Source organism: Crinia signifera, chromosome 3 (assembly GCF_055691185.1).
Source record: "Crinia signifera chromosome 3, ASM5569118v1, whole genome shotgun sequence".
Taxonomy (NCBI): Eukaryota; Metazoa; Chordata; class Amphibia; order Anura; family Myobatrachidae; genus Crinia; species Crinia signifera.
The window spans coordinates 73721075-73739773 of record NC_139219.1 but is presented as its reverse complement, the minus strand read 5'-3'; positions in this window follow the sequence as shown (position 1 = coordinate 73739773).

Here is an 18699-nt window from a genome sequence, read left to right as displayed (position 1 = left end):
TTTCCACTTTGCTCCATGTAGTTTTTTCATTGGCAAATAAATATATTGAAAATGGCAAAATATAACCTAAAGCAATTTTCAGCATAATAATAATGTTTTTTATTTTGCCCAGTAATTTGGGAACATTCAGCTAGTGATGTATTATTATTGATCTGCGGGTTTTTGTTTCTGTTTTCTATTTTGTAGAGCCAGACTTCCCAATTTCCTAAACCTTGATTAATAGTTCCAGTTATTTGTAGATTTTTTATAGTAACTTGAAAGTAAATAAGTTAAGAGTGGCTGTAAGAAATTAGAAGTATTGATACGTGATATATGGGTGGACACAAGGGCCTTTATTCAGATCTGATCGCAGTACGAATTTGTTTGGAAAATGGGCAAAACCATGTGCACTGCAGGTGGGGCAGATGTAACATGTGCAGAGAAAGCTACATTTGGGTGGGGTGTGTTGAAACTGAAATCTAAATTGCAGTGTAAAAATAATGCAGACAGTATTTACCCTGCACAGAAACAAAATAACTCACACAAATCTAACTCTCTCTCTGAATAAAGGCCCTTAGCTTCTGATCCAGTTATCGGGTTTTTACCCCATTTTACCGTATTCGCTGCGGGGGGTATCGCCAGCACCCCATAGAAGACTATGGGCTTCTTAATGCGACCCACGCCACCGCACTCAGACCCCCGTTGCCCCGCATGGACCCCTGCCAACCCCCCTCACCTGTATTGTATCATTGTGGTAGCCTGCGGAGGGTGGCGGTAACTAGCAGCGAAGGGTAATGCATCCTGATCACATGGCCACCCCACTAGAGTTAAATCCCACCTTGCTTATTAATGGGATGCGGAAGGATGTGTATGGCTACAAATCTATCTGCACCCAAGCGAATAGGTCTAAAACCCAAAGTAACAAGCCTCCCATCAAATCATTTTTACACTGTGTACAAGTCAAATTAGCCAGAGACTTAATCGGTGGTGTGATGGGCATATCCGGCCTGGAGCTGATGTCAAACACAGTTTTCCCAGACACTCCCAGCTTTATCCTAGGCAAGCCTGCATTCTTCTTAGCACTCCCACTAAACATCTGGTTTCCACCCCCAGATTACTTTTTCTTGTCAATCACTTTGCGAACGGTTTGCGAATAAAAAAAGTATCAGGATTTCATCACCGGACAGCCTCACACATGCGTAATATGGACCAATCGCATGTGCAGTGTATCAATAGTCATCAGGCATGCGACTTTGCAGCCTGAATTACCCTCACTGTACAACCACTCAAAAACTTTTTATGATTGTATTTTCAAAGCAGTGTAACAGCCCACCAAATGTTACAGGAGTCAGTGGATGGGTGCCAGGCACGCAGAGGAGGTAAATAGCAGTGATCCCCGATGGCCGCAACACAGACACAGCCCACACACTCACTACTCAGGAGGCAGAGGGAGCTGCGGGGGACACGGTATCAACAGGTCCTGCCAGAGACAGTCACGGCGGGCAAAAATTCTGAGTTCCCATGCCTCGGGTCCCAAGGAGGCGTCTTGATGCGATGCATGATGGTCCAGTACCCGTGACAATCCACCACTAGGAAAGGGTGCAGAAGAATTGGATAATAGATTCCAAGTACCCACCGGGACTGTGGATCACAATGCCGAGAAGGAGGAATGAGGAGCCGTCTGAAAATTCAAGAAAACCGGTACATTTGGTATACATCCCATGGTCTGTATGCAGAGGTGCATTTATGAATGAGGCTAACAGTATCCTAAGTGTCTTTAAAATGTGCTAGGCATTCCTTGGCAGTGTCTGGTAGGTGGCTATTCAGATGCACAAAGATGGTCCATCTTTTACACCAAAGAAGGCTTGTAGTGGTATTAGCATGGGGTTGTACACGCTATACCAGGGAAGGCTTAAAAGGGGTATTAGCATACAGTTGCACATGCTACACCAGTGAAGGCTTGTATTGGTATTAGAATATGGTTGCACACGCTACACCAGGGAAGGCTAAAGGGTTTATTAGTATACAGTTGCACATGCTACTTCAGGGTAGGCTTGTAGTGATATGTTCATACACTACACCAGGGAAGGCTTGGTAGCAGTTTTATTATACGGCTGCAAACACTACACTAGGGAAGGCGTCATAGCAGTATTACTATATGGCTGCACACATTACACCAGAGAAGGCTTGGTAACAGTATTAATATACGGCTGCACACATTACACCAGAGAAGGCTTGGTAACAGTATTAATATACGGCTGCACACACTACACCAGGGAAGGCTTGGTAACAGTATTAATATACGGCTGCACACACTACACCAGGGAAGGCTTGGTAACAGTATTAACCCCTTACCGACGCAGCATGTTTTTTTGCTTTTACTTATCCCAGTGATTTTGAGATTGTTTTCTCGTGACACATTGTACTTTAAATTAGTGGTAAATTTTGGTCGATACAGTTTTTTTTTTTTTTGTGAAAAATACCAAAATGTCGTAAAAAAATTGAACATTTTGCTATTTGCAAAATGTAAAATTTTCTGCTTGTGAGACAAATAATCATACCACTCAAAATAGTTAATAACTAACATAGACCATATCTAAACTTTATTATTACATCATTATTTCAACTTTCTTTTATTTTTTTTGGACGCTAGGGGGCATCAGAGTCTAAATTTTACACATCACACAGTAAACGCTGCTTTTGGCTGTTCACGTTTGAACAGCCAATCGCAGCGATCGCCCATGGCGGGGGGCATCGCTGCCCCCCCTGGGCAATGAGGGAAGATGTCTGCTGTCAGGGACAGCAGACATCGTCCCTCTGTCACCGCGTCTCTAGACGCGGTGACAGTTACAAGTCATGACGTACATTTATGCCATGTGTCGGGAAGTACATCCCGACCATGACGTAAATGTACGTCAAATGTCGGGAAGGGGTTAATATACGGCAGCACACACACTACACCAGGGAAGGTTAGAAGGGGTATTAGTGACAGATATCCTGCAAGCCATTCCTGCACACGCATATCTTCCCTGACTGCCTGTGGTGGTGGGGGAAGCCTTTTGGCTTGTTCTGGCCGCCTTGGATCCTAGCTCTGGACACCCGCTGGGGGGCTGTTGGGGCTGCCGCTGTGGGATTCCTGGGCAGAGGTCGGACGCCGGCGCCATATTGCTGCTGCAGCTGTCACACGTGGAGCTGTCACACCTGTGCTGGCGTTTTAAATGTTCAACTGCCAATCCCAGCACAGTATTAATTAACTAACCCTAAATATTATAGAATTTCTCTTTGATTCATGTTGCTATAGATGTACTGTACTTATTTTACCTTTTTCTTATCATCAGTGTGGGATATGAATACATACATATGCCATTTATAGAAAGCTTATTTCTTCTTTACTGCATATATTTCCATCACCAAATGTCTATAAGATTTCCTTATAATCTAATCAACGGCATTGATAAACCAATGGTAACTACTCACATTTACAATGTCCTTATAGGATGATAGATTTTTGCCCACATTTTGTTTAATCAGTTGTTAAAAATGTGTGGATTACTATGGTCAGATGTAGATTTACCAAACATATCAAATGTACTGGTCAAAATATTTGGTACTTGTTTCCTAGCACGGCCACAAAGATCTTGATCGTGGGCATCGTGAGGAAAAATCGGGGGCGATTTCCCCATAGGGAACAATGTTAAATACCTCAATTTACCCGCGATGCCCCCGATTTCCCATAGGAATCAATGTTAAATGGGTAAATTTACTCAAATAATCATAGGGAACAATGGGAAATGGGCCAGAAAACCCCAAAAACACAGCTGAACACTGAAATGTCCCCCCAAAAGTAGTTGACGCCACCCCACGATCAACGCGAACCCGAAGCGTGGCGAGCGCAGCGAGCCCGCGAGGGGCGGCGGTACGCGTCCTCTGACCTTTTCATACCCCCACTATCCACGTCGGCGTGGAGTCGAGAATATAATAGTGTGGCGAGCGCAGCGAGCCACCGAGCCCGAAACGTGGCGAGCGCACGCGGATACCTGTGAAGCCCGCGAAGGGACGCGTTTACCTGTGAAGGTATCCGCGTCCCCTCGCGGGGCTCGCTGCACTCGCCACGCTTCGGGCTCGGTGGCTCGCTGCGCTCGCCACACTATTCTATTCTCAACTCAACGCCGACGTGGATAGTGGGGGTATGAAAAGGTCGGAGGATGCGTACCGCCGCCTCTCGCGCGCTCGCTGAGCTCGCCACGCTTCGGGTTCGCGTTGATTGTGGGGTGGCGTCAAGTACTTTTGGGGGGACATTTCACTGTTAAGGGGTGTTTTTTGGGTTTTCTGGCCCATTTACCATTGTTCCCTATGATGATTTGAGTAAATTGAGCCATTTAACATTGATTCCTATGAGAAATCGGGGGCATCGCGCCTAAATTGAGGCATTTAACATTGTTCCCTATGGGGAAATCGGGGGCATCGCGTCTGGACCATTTAAGCTTTTTTTAGCCGCATACGACGCGACCGACGCGATATTGACTTTTTTCAATGCATTTCAATGGAAAAATCGGGGGCATCGCGTCGGTCGCGTCGCAGACCACTAAAAATGACACACGATGCCCGCGATTGTGGCCGTGCTAGGAAACAAGTACCAAATATTTTTAGCCAAAAGAAACACATTGCAGCCAGGACCATTGAGACTAGTGACGGGCCCAAGTGATAGGTGAAGGTGTGACCAAATGAAAATCACAATACGTGTAGCCAAATAGCAATGATGGGGGTTTATCTTCTCCTTTCACAGCTGGTCTGGGCAGCCACTTGAAGACGCCCAGCTTGAGTAACTAATACCCGCCCCCTCTCAGCTCCCCTGATTGCAGCTGGTATACTGTAATTGTTCAATGTCATAGTCTTACGCTACTCAATAAAGCCCCTTACTTAACACTAATAATTTATGCTTACCACTGCTCATCACAGATGCACACATGGAGTAAATAACAATCCTGAATCATGGTCGATAGCACGAGGGATGAAACAAAATGTTGGTAGGTCATATACACTATATACACTATATGATATATTGCGTCTCTTAGTGGCCATATCAACTAGCATACTCTCGTTAAAGATATCTGTCTAAAGGGGTGCCGACAGGTTGTCCGGGCCCCGGTAAAATAAGAGGGCATGGTCAATGGGGGGCATAGCCAATGGAAGGAGACTTGGCAAAACCTCCTTCCCACAAAAAAATTTTTTTTAAAGACACCGGTGCAAAGGGGGGAGCTGCCTCTTTTCCCAGCTCAGTGCCCAGAACTGTGCAGCATGTCCTGGGATTGCAACAGGGCAGGGAAAAGCGGGACTCAAACCCCTCCAACTCACCTGGGCCCAGGTAAAAAGTACCTGCCCCCTCTCTCTGCGCCACTGTCTGCCTGCACTGCAATAAATGATTGTTATACCATTAATGTTAATAGATTAATTTCTTGGAATTATGTAAAAAATAAACCCTTTGAGGTTTATTATTATATTGCTACATTAATATATATTTTTTGATAATATATATACTGTATGTATGTTCTTCCCAGAAGCTCACTAGCCGCGTGTTCTAATTTCTTTTTTCTTTTCTTCTATAATAAAAAGCATTAGCGATTTTTCCTCTGTAGAAAAAGTATATTTTTTTATAGCCATCATAACTTAAATACATCTATATAGTAGAGAAATAGACAGTATGATTTTTGTATTTAACAATGCGGCTAGCATGCCCTGTAACCCTGATAACGCATTCCTATTTAATGACAGGATAAAAACAAATAGCTCCGACTAACGGAAACAATGCGTTCTGGGACCCGGAAGCAACTTTGTGCCTCAAAGCCCAGATATACGTCACCGAAAGCTCCGGGAAATATAGCGGAAACGCTGATACCCCGGGATTAAAGAAGTTTTTATACAACTTTACTTGTTTCCAATACTCGCTTTCAACAAAAATTGAAAACAGTCATCTAAGGTTTGTCTTCTGTTTATAATCTTTTTTTTATAAGTTAGGTTTACAAAGAATTTATGTTAATGATGGGATTGCCTGACACATGTGTGGGAAGTTACTAATTAAACAAGGGTATATAAACCCAAGATGGTTACACCAACATTATCACCTTGAAAAAGCTGACCTAACTCAGGAAAACGCATCGGTGGCACTGAGAGGGGTGTGGTATAAATCACCGACAGTCGGGATTCCGACAGTCATTACTCAGACGTCGGAATCCCGACTGCACAGCGGGGGTAGTGCAAGGAAGCCCCTTGCGGGCTCGCTGCGCTCGCCACGCTCCGGGCACCTATTTATTCTCCCTCTATGGGGGTCGTGGCCCCCCACGAGGGAGCAGTCGGGATTCTGACGTCGGAGGAATGACTGTCGGAATCCCGACTGTCGGGGACAACCCTACTGGCATATTCACTCCATCTTATCTTCTATAAGGCTGACTACTGAAATGGCAACCAGCATTTATCCAACTGCAGTGAAAAATTCCACCACCTACTGGAAAACCCCACAAGGTCCTTGATAATCCTCCAGCGGTCACATACCATTGTTGCAAAACCGCACCCTAGTGAGGACCATCGGACCCAAGCCGGAAAAATTCCACAAGAAAGAAGTGGTGAGACTTCATACAATTTTCTCAGCTGCTGCCATAATAATTCAGCCATTCTTTGAAGATGACTTAGTCAAAGCCAGTCATTCTCTTTGCCCAAATTTTTTATTTTTTTTTGTAAATAAATTTTATTGAGTTTTATATATGAAAAATCAGTTACATTTACGGCATGTTATAGCTCTCGTATCATAGAGAAACAAATACAAAATAACAGATATCAGCATGAGCAAATAACATTCTGGGCATATATATCAATATTTCAATAGCAACATACAAAGACAAAGGGAAGGGACACGAGGATAGCAGTGCTAGAGGGGGGAAAGGAAAGCATGTAATGAACTTTAGAACATTGGATTGGTGTCCTATAAATTTCTTCACAACCGGAATATTTAAGATAGTAATGGCAATCCAAGCTTGATATGGATCTGCAAATAGTATGTTCTCTGTGATAAATGTAGGTATATACGCAGATTTAGAGTGTAATTATGCATTGGGAGAATAGGGGTAGAATAAGGCAATGTCCAAGAGGCAACCTGTGTATGAGCTAGTTCCGAGCAGACAGTCACTAATATATCTGAAAAATATTGCAGAAGAATATATAGCTATATCCGGGAATCCCAATCCACCTTTTTTCTGAAGTAATCTCAATTTGGCGAATGCAATCCGTGGTCTTTTTCTCTCCCACAAAATCCGAGAGAAAAATGTATTCAATAATTTGAGGTCTTTAGATAGAAGTTGTATAGGGATCATCTGCATAATATAAAAAAATTTGGGAAACAATACACTTTTAATGGCAGCTAGCCTTCCCAGGAGGGCGAGAGGAAGGGATTTCCAACCATCTAAATATCGTTTCAATTTATCTATAATCGGGATGAAACTCAGTCTATATAAACATGAAAGGTCTGCCGAAAATATTAATCCCTAAATATGTGATAGAGGAATATGATATGTGAAAAGGTTGAAGAATGGGCAATGAGTTAAAATAAGAGGGAGAGCCATAGAGCGGTAGGATTTTAGATTTGTCAAGGTTGACTTTGTAGTCTGAGAACCAAATGAATGAATGAGTTCAAGGACAGCTGGGAGGGATAGAGTAGGAAAGAAGAAAGAAAAAGAATCTGCTTATAAATGCAAGGCTGGGCAAGATGTAGCTTTGGCGAGTGTCCCGCAATAGAGCTCAGAGTCCAAATTGGTTGTATCCTGACGCGTTTCGTTACCCTGGCTGGTAACTTGATCAAATATCACTCAGTGACGGTAATTAGCAGTAGGTATAAATAGCATGACTAGACACTGGACAGTATTCCTTTGATAAAGTTACCAGCCAGGGTAACGAAACTACATCTTGCCCAGCCCTTGCATTCGGAACAAGATTCCATCCGTTTCTATCCACTGGAAGAGAGCCTTGGGATACCACCACCAGCATACTCTTTGGGAAGCCTACTTTCAGCCTGTGCATCTGTCATCCTAACATCAAGACAGTTTTATTCAACACAGTGGCATTCCAATTCCCAGCATGGTTTATGGACACCCAGCCTCCACTATCTCCAGTTAACCGACAGGACGGACTGGCTCGGACATTTGGCAAGCGGGAGAACGCATAAGTATAGTGCTCAGTCCAGCTATTCTTATAGCTTTTTATATGCTGATTTTATTCATTTCTAACTATTTTTTATGTGTCTAAGTGTATCTATCACTTTATACTATGTTTATTAGTGTTTAATAAATACCTATTAATTGTGATACCCAATTGACCTCATTTAAACCAATTATTTTCCAATACTTGCCTAGCGCTCCACTCCCCTTCTTTTTTCTTTATACGTACATTTTCAAGGAACTGACCTTCCTTGGTGTGAGCTGCTTGGATCACAAACACCCCTTCTCTGTCGCCCACCTCTTACCTTTTGGTAAGAAACCAACATTTTTTTCCTTTATCTGATCAGGATGTATTATTTGAGGTAAGTGGAATTTTAATCTATCAGCTATAATCTTAGTAAACAATTTGTAATCATAATTTAATAATGATATAGGTCGGTAAGATCCAGGAAGTGATAAGCCTTTACCCGGTTTGGGGATTAATCTAATGACTGCCGAATTAAAGTAAAGTGGTATAGAGTGAGTACTAATGATGTTATTATAGAAAGCCACCAAATTTTCTCCAAACCGAGGAAAGAGTAGTTTCAAAAATTCAGCTGATAGACCATCAGGGAACAGGGGCTTTGGATGATTTAGATTGTTGTACTCTTCAAGAGTGTCCGGGGTTGTCAGTAATTGTGAAAAGTCGTCAGGGAATTGAGGCAGGGAGGGGAAGACCCACGGAGACGTTTCTATAGAGGGGTCTATCTCTTTGCCCAAATTTAAGGTTGCTCTGTTTATAAAGCCAATATATCTGTTTCTACACATTAAGTGTTTTTAAATATTATGTTTTAATATTTTTTTATATCTTTTCAGGCAATCTCATGTAATTGTGTTAATTATAAGTAATTAACTAGCGCTGCTTTAATTCCTGTTTTTTCATCTGCAATGAACGATGCATGGAATCATGCAATAGTGGAGGCACACTAGACGAAGTGGACGATTTGTGGTTCCAACTCTGCTCAAACAACAGATTATCCAATGTATTGTCTAGTGTTTACCCAGCTTAATCCTAATTAGTATACTTTCTTGCATGATATGCATGATAAAACATACACTGATGGCATGCTCTGAGCATGATTATGCTGAAATCACACGTGGAACAGATATATGTGTACAGACCAGGAGAAGCAGAAACACTTTTTCATTTAAGCCCCATACACACTAAAGAATATTGTAAACAATATCACCCAGAAAGGGGCTTCAGAGTCGACATCGTTCAATATCGTTCAGAAAGGGCTGTCAGACGATATTGTTCCATGCGTACACAGAATACCGGGACCTGTGGCTGATTATATTGGCCACGGCCCCATTGTTTAGTGTGTATGGGGCTTTATTGTTTATCATTTAAATTGTCCAATCAGGATGGGGAAGAACGGGGTGTATTAGGCCAATATCACTCTAGTATGATGTACTGTATAATCTAAACTGTTTTTATTTTAAGTTACTGTATAAGCACAAATATCATTGATGTGGCATCTATTTTAAACCTGTAAAATATGTGTTTTATTCTTTCCCTGCAATGTTTTCTGACTTGTCATCTGGTGTTCTTATTTTGAGTATATTTCTGTAAACTTTTCAGCAAACACTTTAAGCTGTACTGTCTGCTCATTCTGTTCACCACAGGTATTTATCGGCTCATTAATTCCAGTAAAGCAATTTGTCCAACATTTGACAACAGTCCTCAGATGATAAGATACACATGTGAAGGGCATACACAGAGATATGTTAATGGGATTATTAATGGCATTTACTGCAAAACAAGAACTAGATAGAAGGTTATTTGTGCTGCCTCCCCTTCCCTTATGCCCCCCCCCTAAAAATAAAAATATACACACTTATTTTGGGCCTGATTCAAACCTGATTGCTGCTGAATAAATTTTCACCAGTTACTCCCACAAAGTGATATGGTCTTCGCTGCGCCTGATGGGCCGGCCATGGCCCTCTGCCCGGGTTTCTCTGTGGTGAACTGGAATAGTGCTCAGGGGAACATGGAGCGAAAATGATAGTGGAGTACTTTAACCATCGATGGTGGGTCAATGGCAGCGAATGCTGGATAGCAACGCTGGCTGTAACTGATGGAGCAGGGCTGGGTATGATTGATGTGACCTAGAAGCTGGTCAAGTATTCGATGGAGCAGCCAGGGAGCCAGTCAATGGTATTCGGCCAGAAGTGTCTAAATTCTGTTCAAAAACACTATACATACACACCAAAACATAAAGCAAATGTTCTTTTTCTAAATAAAGACGCTGGTAATTGTCAAACCTTTATTTGAAACATTAAGTGATATACAGTGTGTTGCTCGCTTGCCACCTTATTTTATAAACATCTCCATTGTCTTTTTTAAAACTTCTACTATACGTTGTGTGTGTCTTTTTAATATTTTGCAATTTTATCTTTTCTCATTAAGGGCCTATTGCACTAAACTTTAAATGTGATAAAATGGAGAGTGATAAACAGCCAGCCAATCAGCTTCTACCTGCCATGTCACAGACTGTGTTTGAAAAATCAGGAATATTGTTAACTGCGCTAAAAAAATATCAGGTATGCAACAATTACAGTATAATACCTTTAATAGAATAGTTAAAAACACAATTTATGACAATGAGATACTGTAAACAAAATATTAAAAATTAAACTGTGGTAGTGCACTGTTGTAATAATTTGAAATGATAGTCACCATTTATGTCCACCAGTACTGGGGAAGTTGTTCATGTGGCTTGGAAAATTTTCCCTTTTTCCTCTCCTATCCACAGTGGTGAAAGTAGGAAAAATGACTTAGTGGTACTGTGCCGCGTGCCGCAGACGTGCGTCAAAAATGGGCGTGGTTATGGCGTGGTAGTGGGCGTGGTCATATGCCACAAGGGGGAGTGGCTAGAATATTGCACGCAGAAGGCACAAGGACAAAATTTACACAGTAATGCCTGTTACGCGTCAAACACCCAATACATCCATGCCATAATGCCTGTTACACATTATGCCCCACACCATAATGCTCATTGCACCGCACAACTGATGCCCATTACTAATATACCCCCACAGTGACAGATATGCCCCCACAGTGCCACACATATGCCCCCACAGTGACAGATATCATATGCCCCCACAGTGCCACACATATGCCCCAGTGCCAGATATCATATGCCCCACAGTGCCACACATATGCCCCCTGTGTCAGATATCATATGCCACACAGTGCAACACATATGCCTCCTGTGCCAGATATCATATGCCCCACAGTGCAACACATATGCCCCCAGTTCCATATATCATATGCCCCCAGTGCCAGATATCATATGCTCCCACAGTGCAACACATATGCCCCAGTGCCAGATGTCATATGAGACACAGTGCAACACATATGCCCCCAGTTCCATCTATCATATGCCCCCAGTGCCAGATATCATATGCTCCCACAGTGCCACACATATGCCCCCAGTGCCAGATATCATATGCCCCACAGTGCCCCACATATGCCCCCTGTGCCAAATATCATATGCCACACAGTGCAACACATATGCCCCCCTGTGCCAGATATCATATGCCCCACAGTGCAACACATATGCCCCCAGTGCCAGATATCATATGCCCCACAGTGCCACACATATGCCCCCTGTGCCAAATATCATATGCCCCACAGTGCAACACATATGCCCCCAGTTCCATATATCATATGCCCCCAGTGCCAGATATCATATGCTCCCACAGTGCAACACATATGCCCCAGTGCCAGATGTCATATGAGACACAGTGCAACACATATGCCCCCTGTGCCAGATATCATATGCCCAACAGTGCAACACATACAGTATGCCCCCAGTTCCATATATCATATTCCCCCAGTGCCAGATATCATATGCTCCCACAGTGCCACACATATGCCCCCAGTGCCAGATATCATATGCCCCACAGTGCCACACATATGCCCCCTGTGCCAGATATCATATGCCACACAGTGCAACACATATGCCCCCTGTGCCAGATATCATATGCCCCACAGTGCAACACATATGCCCCCAGTTCCATATCTTATATGCCCCCAGTGCCAGATATCATATGCTCCCACAGTGCAACACATATGCCCCAGTGCCAGATATCATATTCCACACAGTGCAACACATATGCCCCCTGTTCCAGATATTATATGCCCCACAGTGCAACACATGTGCCCCCAGTGCCAGATATCATATGCCCCACAGTGCAACACATATGCCCCCTGTGCCAGATATCATATGCCTCACAGTGCAACACATATGCCCCCAGTGCCAGATATCATATGCCCCCAGTGCCAGATATCATATGCCACACAGTGCAACACATATGCCCCCTGTGCCAGATATCATATGCCTCACAGTGCAACACATATGCCCCCAGTGCCAGATATCATATGCCCCCAGTGCCAGATATCATATGCCCCACAGTGCAACACATATGCCCCCAGTGCCAGATATCATATGCCACACAGTGCAACACATATGCCCCCTGTGCCAGATATCATATGCCCCACAGTGCAACACATATGCCCCCAGTGCCAGATATCATATGCCCCCAGTGCCAGATATCATATGCCACACAGTGCAACACATATGCCCCCTGTGCCAGATATCATATGCCTCACAGTGCAACACATATGCCCCCAGTGCCATATATCATATGCCACACAGTGCAACACATATGCCCCCAGTTCCATATATCATATGCCCCCAGTGCCATATATTATATGCTCCCACAGTGCCACACATATGCCCCCAGTGCCAGATATCATATGCCCCCCACAGTGCCACACATATGCCCCCTGTGCCAGATATCATATGCCACACAGTGCAACACATATGCCCCCTGTGCCAGATATCATATGCCCACAGTGCAACACATATGCCCCCAGTGCCAGATATCATATGCCCCCAGTGCCAGATATCATATGCCACACAGTGCAACACATATGCCCCCTGTGCCAGATATCATATGCCTCACAGTGCAACACATATGCCCCCAGTGCCATATATCATATGCCACACAGTGCAACACATATGCCCCCAGTTCCATATATCATATGCCCCCAGTGCCATATATTATATGCTCCCACAGTGCCACACATATGCCCCCAGTGCCAGATATCATATGCCCCCCACAGTGCCACACATATGCCCCCTGTGCCAGATATCATATGCCACACAGTGCAACACATATGCCCCCTGTGCCAGATATCATATGCCCCACAGTGCAACACATATGCCCCCAGTGCCAGATATCATATGCTCCCACAGTGCAACACATATGCCCCAGTGCCAGATATCATATGCCCCACAGTGCAACACATATGCCCCCGTTTCAGATATCATATGCCCCACAGTGCAACACATATGCCCCCAGTGCCAGATATCATATGCCACACAGTGCAACACATATGCCCCCTGTGCCAGATATCATATGCCCCACCGTGCAACACATATGCCCCCAGTGCCAGATATCATATGCCCCCAGTGCCATATATTATATGCTCCCACAGTGCCACACATATGCCCCCAGTGCCAGATATCATATGCCCCCCACAGTGCCACACATATGCCCCCTGTGCCAGATATCATATGCCACACAGTGCAACACATATGCCCCCTGTGCCAGATATCATATGCCCCACAGTGCAACACATATGCCCCCAGTGCCAGATATCATATGCCCCCAGTGCCAGATATCATATGCCACACAGTGCAACACATATGCCCCCTGTGCCAGATATCATATGCCTCACAGTGCAACACATATGCCCCCAGTGCCATATATCATATGCCACACAGTGCAACACATATGCCCCCAGTTCCATATATCATATGCCCCCAGTGCCATATATTATATGCTCCCACAGTGCCACACATATGCCCCCAGTGCCAGATATCATATGCCCCCCACAGTGCCACACATATGCCCCCTGTGCCAGATATCATATGCCACACAGTGCAACACATATGCCCCCTGTGCCAGATATCATATGCCCCACAGTGCAACACATATGCCCCCAGTGCCAGATATCATATGCTCCCACAGTGCAACACATATGCCCCAGTGCCAGATATCATATGCCCCACAGTGCAACACATATGCCCCCGTTTCAGATATCATATGCCCCACAGTGCAACACATATGCCCCCAGTGCCAGATATCATATGCCACACAGTGCAACACATATGCCCCCTGTGCCAGATATCATATGCCCCACCGTGCAACACATATGCCCCCAGTGCCAGATATCATATGCCCCCAGTGCCAGACATATGCCCCCTGTGCCAGATATCATATGCCCCACAGTGCAACACATATGCCCCCAGTGCCATATATCATATGCCCCCAGTGCCAGATATCATATGCCACACAGTGCAACACATATATCCCCAGTGCCAGATATCATATGCCCCACAGTGCAACACATATGCCCCCAGTGCCAGATATGCCCCCACAGTGCCACACATATGCCCCCTGTGCCAGATATCATATGCCACACAGTGCAACACATATGCCCCCTGTGCCAGATATCATATGCTCCACAGTGCAACGCATATGCCCCCAGTGCCAGATATGCCCCCACAGTGCCACACATATGCCCCCAGTGCCAGATATGCCCCCACAGTGCCAAACATATGCCCCCAGTGCCAGATATGCCCCCAGTACCAGATATGCCCCCACAGTGCTGCCACACATAAATGCCCCCACAGTATTCAGCAGCAACTCACTGTTAGGTCAGGTCCTCTCGTCCCCCGCCGCCGCTACCTGCGTCTTCCCTGAGGAGGGGAGCGGAGCGCTTCTTCTGTCTCTCCTGCCCCGCCGTCTATCTCGCGGGCTTGCTCCTGACTGGCTGCCAGCCCGCGAGCTCTGATTGGTGAGCAGGCGTCTGTGTAACAGTGACACAGGGAGGGGAAGGAGAGATGCGCAATGCGCTCCCCTCCCCTCCGAACGCTATCAGCAGTGGCGGGGCGGCGGAGGCACATGCCTCTTACATATGCGCGCATGTGCATTGACTACTTTTGGGGGCATTTGTTATGGCGGTACGGGGTACCGGCAATATATATTTTACCAGTACGCCGTACCACCCCGTACCGCCATACTTGCACCACTGCCTATCCAACTATTAGGAGAGGAAAAAGGGAAACTTTTCCAAGCCACAGGAACAACTTCCCCAGTACTGGTGGGCATAATTGGTGACTATCATTTCAAATTATAACGAACAGTGCACTACCACAGTTTAATTTTTAATATTTTATTCATCCCATTGTCATAAATTGTGTTTTGTTTTTAACTATTTAAAACTATTTAAAACTATTTTATTAAATGTATTATACTGTAATTGTTGCATACCTGATATATTTTTAGCGCAGTTAACATTCTTCCTGCTTTTTCTTATCCACTTGTATTGGGACCGACTAACCATCTCTCTTAAGCCCTGTACACACGGGGTGATATATTGATGAGCGATATCTCGCTCACGCTGAGCGAGATATCGCTCAGTGTCCCGTTTGCATCAGCGACCAGAGATGGTCGCTGATGAAAAAGAAACTGCCGGGGGAGCCCGGCAGTGGAAATCACCAGCGAACACTATGGGCAGAACACGGGAGCCCGCACCTGGCTCAGCGACCATATTTCCAGCGATATTTGCAATAATTGCCCCCTTGTGTACGCACCATAACTGCTGCTTGACCAAGCACACTCATATAAAGCACTTCTTATTTGGATATCTTGATATCTATCTTTTCTGTGTTTGAAAAATGTCAGGCAGGAGCTGATTGGTTGGTTCTTTATTACTCTCCATTTTATCACTGAAGCTTAGTGCATCTGGCACTAAAAGTAAATTTTTATATTATATTAGGTGCACCATATTCAGGACAAAACTTTTTCTCAGTGTGTAGTTCTGAATATCTTCTTGTCCATTGGTCGCACACCCCCCCATCACAAAGCTACCTTAGCATATACCAATATTTGGAGGTCCTAATAAACGTTATTGAGTTCTGTGCGATTGGCACCACACCCTCTCTTACTCTCAAATAACCAGATAAACAAGCAGGTAACAAGAGGACACAGGTAACCGGATTTCTGTAGATGGGATGCAGTTAAAATCCCGGCGGTCGGGATCCCGGCGTTCAGAATCCCGACGCCGGAATCCCGACCGCCGAAATCCCAACACTTTCTCCCTCCTGGGGTGTCCACGACACCCCTGGAGGGAGAATAAATTAGTGTGCCGAGCGTAGCGAGGCACCGGGCCCGCTGCGTGGCGAGCGTAGCGAGCCCGCAAGGGGGGGCAATCCACGTCCCCCCCTTGTCGGGATTCCGGCGTCGGGATTTTGAACGCCGGGATCCCGACCGCCGGGATTTCATACTGCTTCCCTGTAGATGCCTGGAGCCTTGGAAGCAGACACTGGAAAGGAACTTGCAGGGGAACTGACAAGTTGTTTAAGGCAAAGAGGACTCTGGGAGGCTGGCTTATATCCCCCCAGGCGGCTGCAGCTTGCAGCAGCAGCAGCTCACTTAAGGGAAGATTTATTAAGCTTGGTGAAGTGATAAAATATCATGGTCAATAATTTTTCAAACCAAGCCTGTAACGTCACAGTTAGGAGCTGATTGGCCAGTGCTAAAAATCAGACACTTTATCACTTCACCGAGCTTAAAAAATCTGACCCACAGAACCAGGAAGTATGCCTGGAGTTTTCCTGGATCATGTGACTTGCTGCAGCAGCAGCACACATAGAACCAGGAAATTCACCTGGAGTTCACCTGGATGATGTGACTAGGCTGGAGATAGTTGACAGGTCTTGTGACACAAAGACATCGTGCCAGTAACTGCAGAATGCACCAGTGGCGGATCTGCGGTGCAGAATACACCAGCGCACCGGTAAGTGGCATGCATAATCAGCGTGAGAACTGGGTTTCTTGACAGAGTATGTGACGTCACCTCCAGGCCGGATATGCCTGTATTCATCGCAGCCACTGAGTAAGTCACAGCTTGTTACGACTGGTGCCCAGTGAAAAAATAATTCAATGGTGATCGGCTTACAACAGGATTTGGACATTTTCGTTCAACTATAAATTCTTTGCTAGACGTACACATCCATTTGCACAGCGTGCTCATCAATGTGGAATTTTACTATAGCGGGTGGCACCTACCTGTTTACTGGCCGCTGCTAATTCGCTCAGCAGTGATCAAGTCTGAATTGGGCCCAATGTTTGTTTCTCAGTGTTGGAAGGGACCCATGGCTCAATTGTTTGGGTTATGACATGCTGCTTAAGAAGGATCTTCTGTCCATGTCCGGTGACCAAATTCCACTTGTCAGAACTACACAGGTACATTTACTAAGATGGGAGTTCTATTGAAGCTGGAATGTTGGCCACAACAACCAATCAGATTCTTATTTATTTAGCACCTTCTAGAAAATAATAGATAGAAGCTGATTGGTACCAATCTTAGCAAATTTAGCCCACAGTACTGTATATATTCTTGTTCATCAAATAGGCAACACACCAGAAATTTTTTATTATACATGGGAATTATCAATATTTTTGGAGCAGTAACAGAGGGCCTGATTCAGGGCACACTGGCATTTGCATATTATCTATACGACTCCAAATATAGATGCACCAGCAGACACAGCAGCATCAGCCTCTGAATCAGGCCCAGAGATTTTATTTACTCGTGTATAGGGCATATGAGCCATATGGTACCCTGTGCTGCCCACCCTGCACCCAGGACAAGGTCTAACTATGTGTCTGCCAGCACATTTCCTACATTGTCTTCGGAAATAGAGCACTGATGCCATAATTCAAAAGAATTGGCAGAGTTATGGCACCTGCCATTAGTTCCATGAGTTCTCAGTAGCCTAGCACTGAGCACATGTGCAGAAGAAAACAAAGACACTGCCAATACCGTTGGTATTGTATCATCTGTACAGATGTCTACTCTGCACCATATGTATTATCAGTGGGAGGCGAAGTACTGGTGTGCAGGAAATTACAAAGTTAATTGAAAAAAACAGCAGGTTTCTTACAACCCAACCCCTATACTTGAAGTCTCACAGCACAATTGTGAGGTTTCTGCCAAGCTAATGTAGATTTATAGTATTAAATACCCAGCTATTTAAATCTCAGTTCATCAGTCTGGATACATTGAGGAATTTTTTATGTAATCTAGGAAGGGTTCTATAATGTTATGAACAGCCCTTTATCGTCCATAATATCCATCTGCGGGCTATTCACGGAGTGGGTTATTTGTGGGTTATTTACTGAAGTATGGGAAAAGCAACTCTTCTGCTATTCCGAGAGCTCAGCGTACTGTACCCTTGATGCTGTACTTTCCTGTTTTCTAACCACAATCCTGAGCAACAAGGGCATTTCAATTTGCCAGGGCGGGGGTAAAGCAGAGCACTGGAAGACACCAGCCGTATTAATTACATATGTTACTTACTTAGCACCACATGAACATATACACTATCTACAG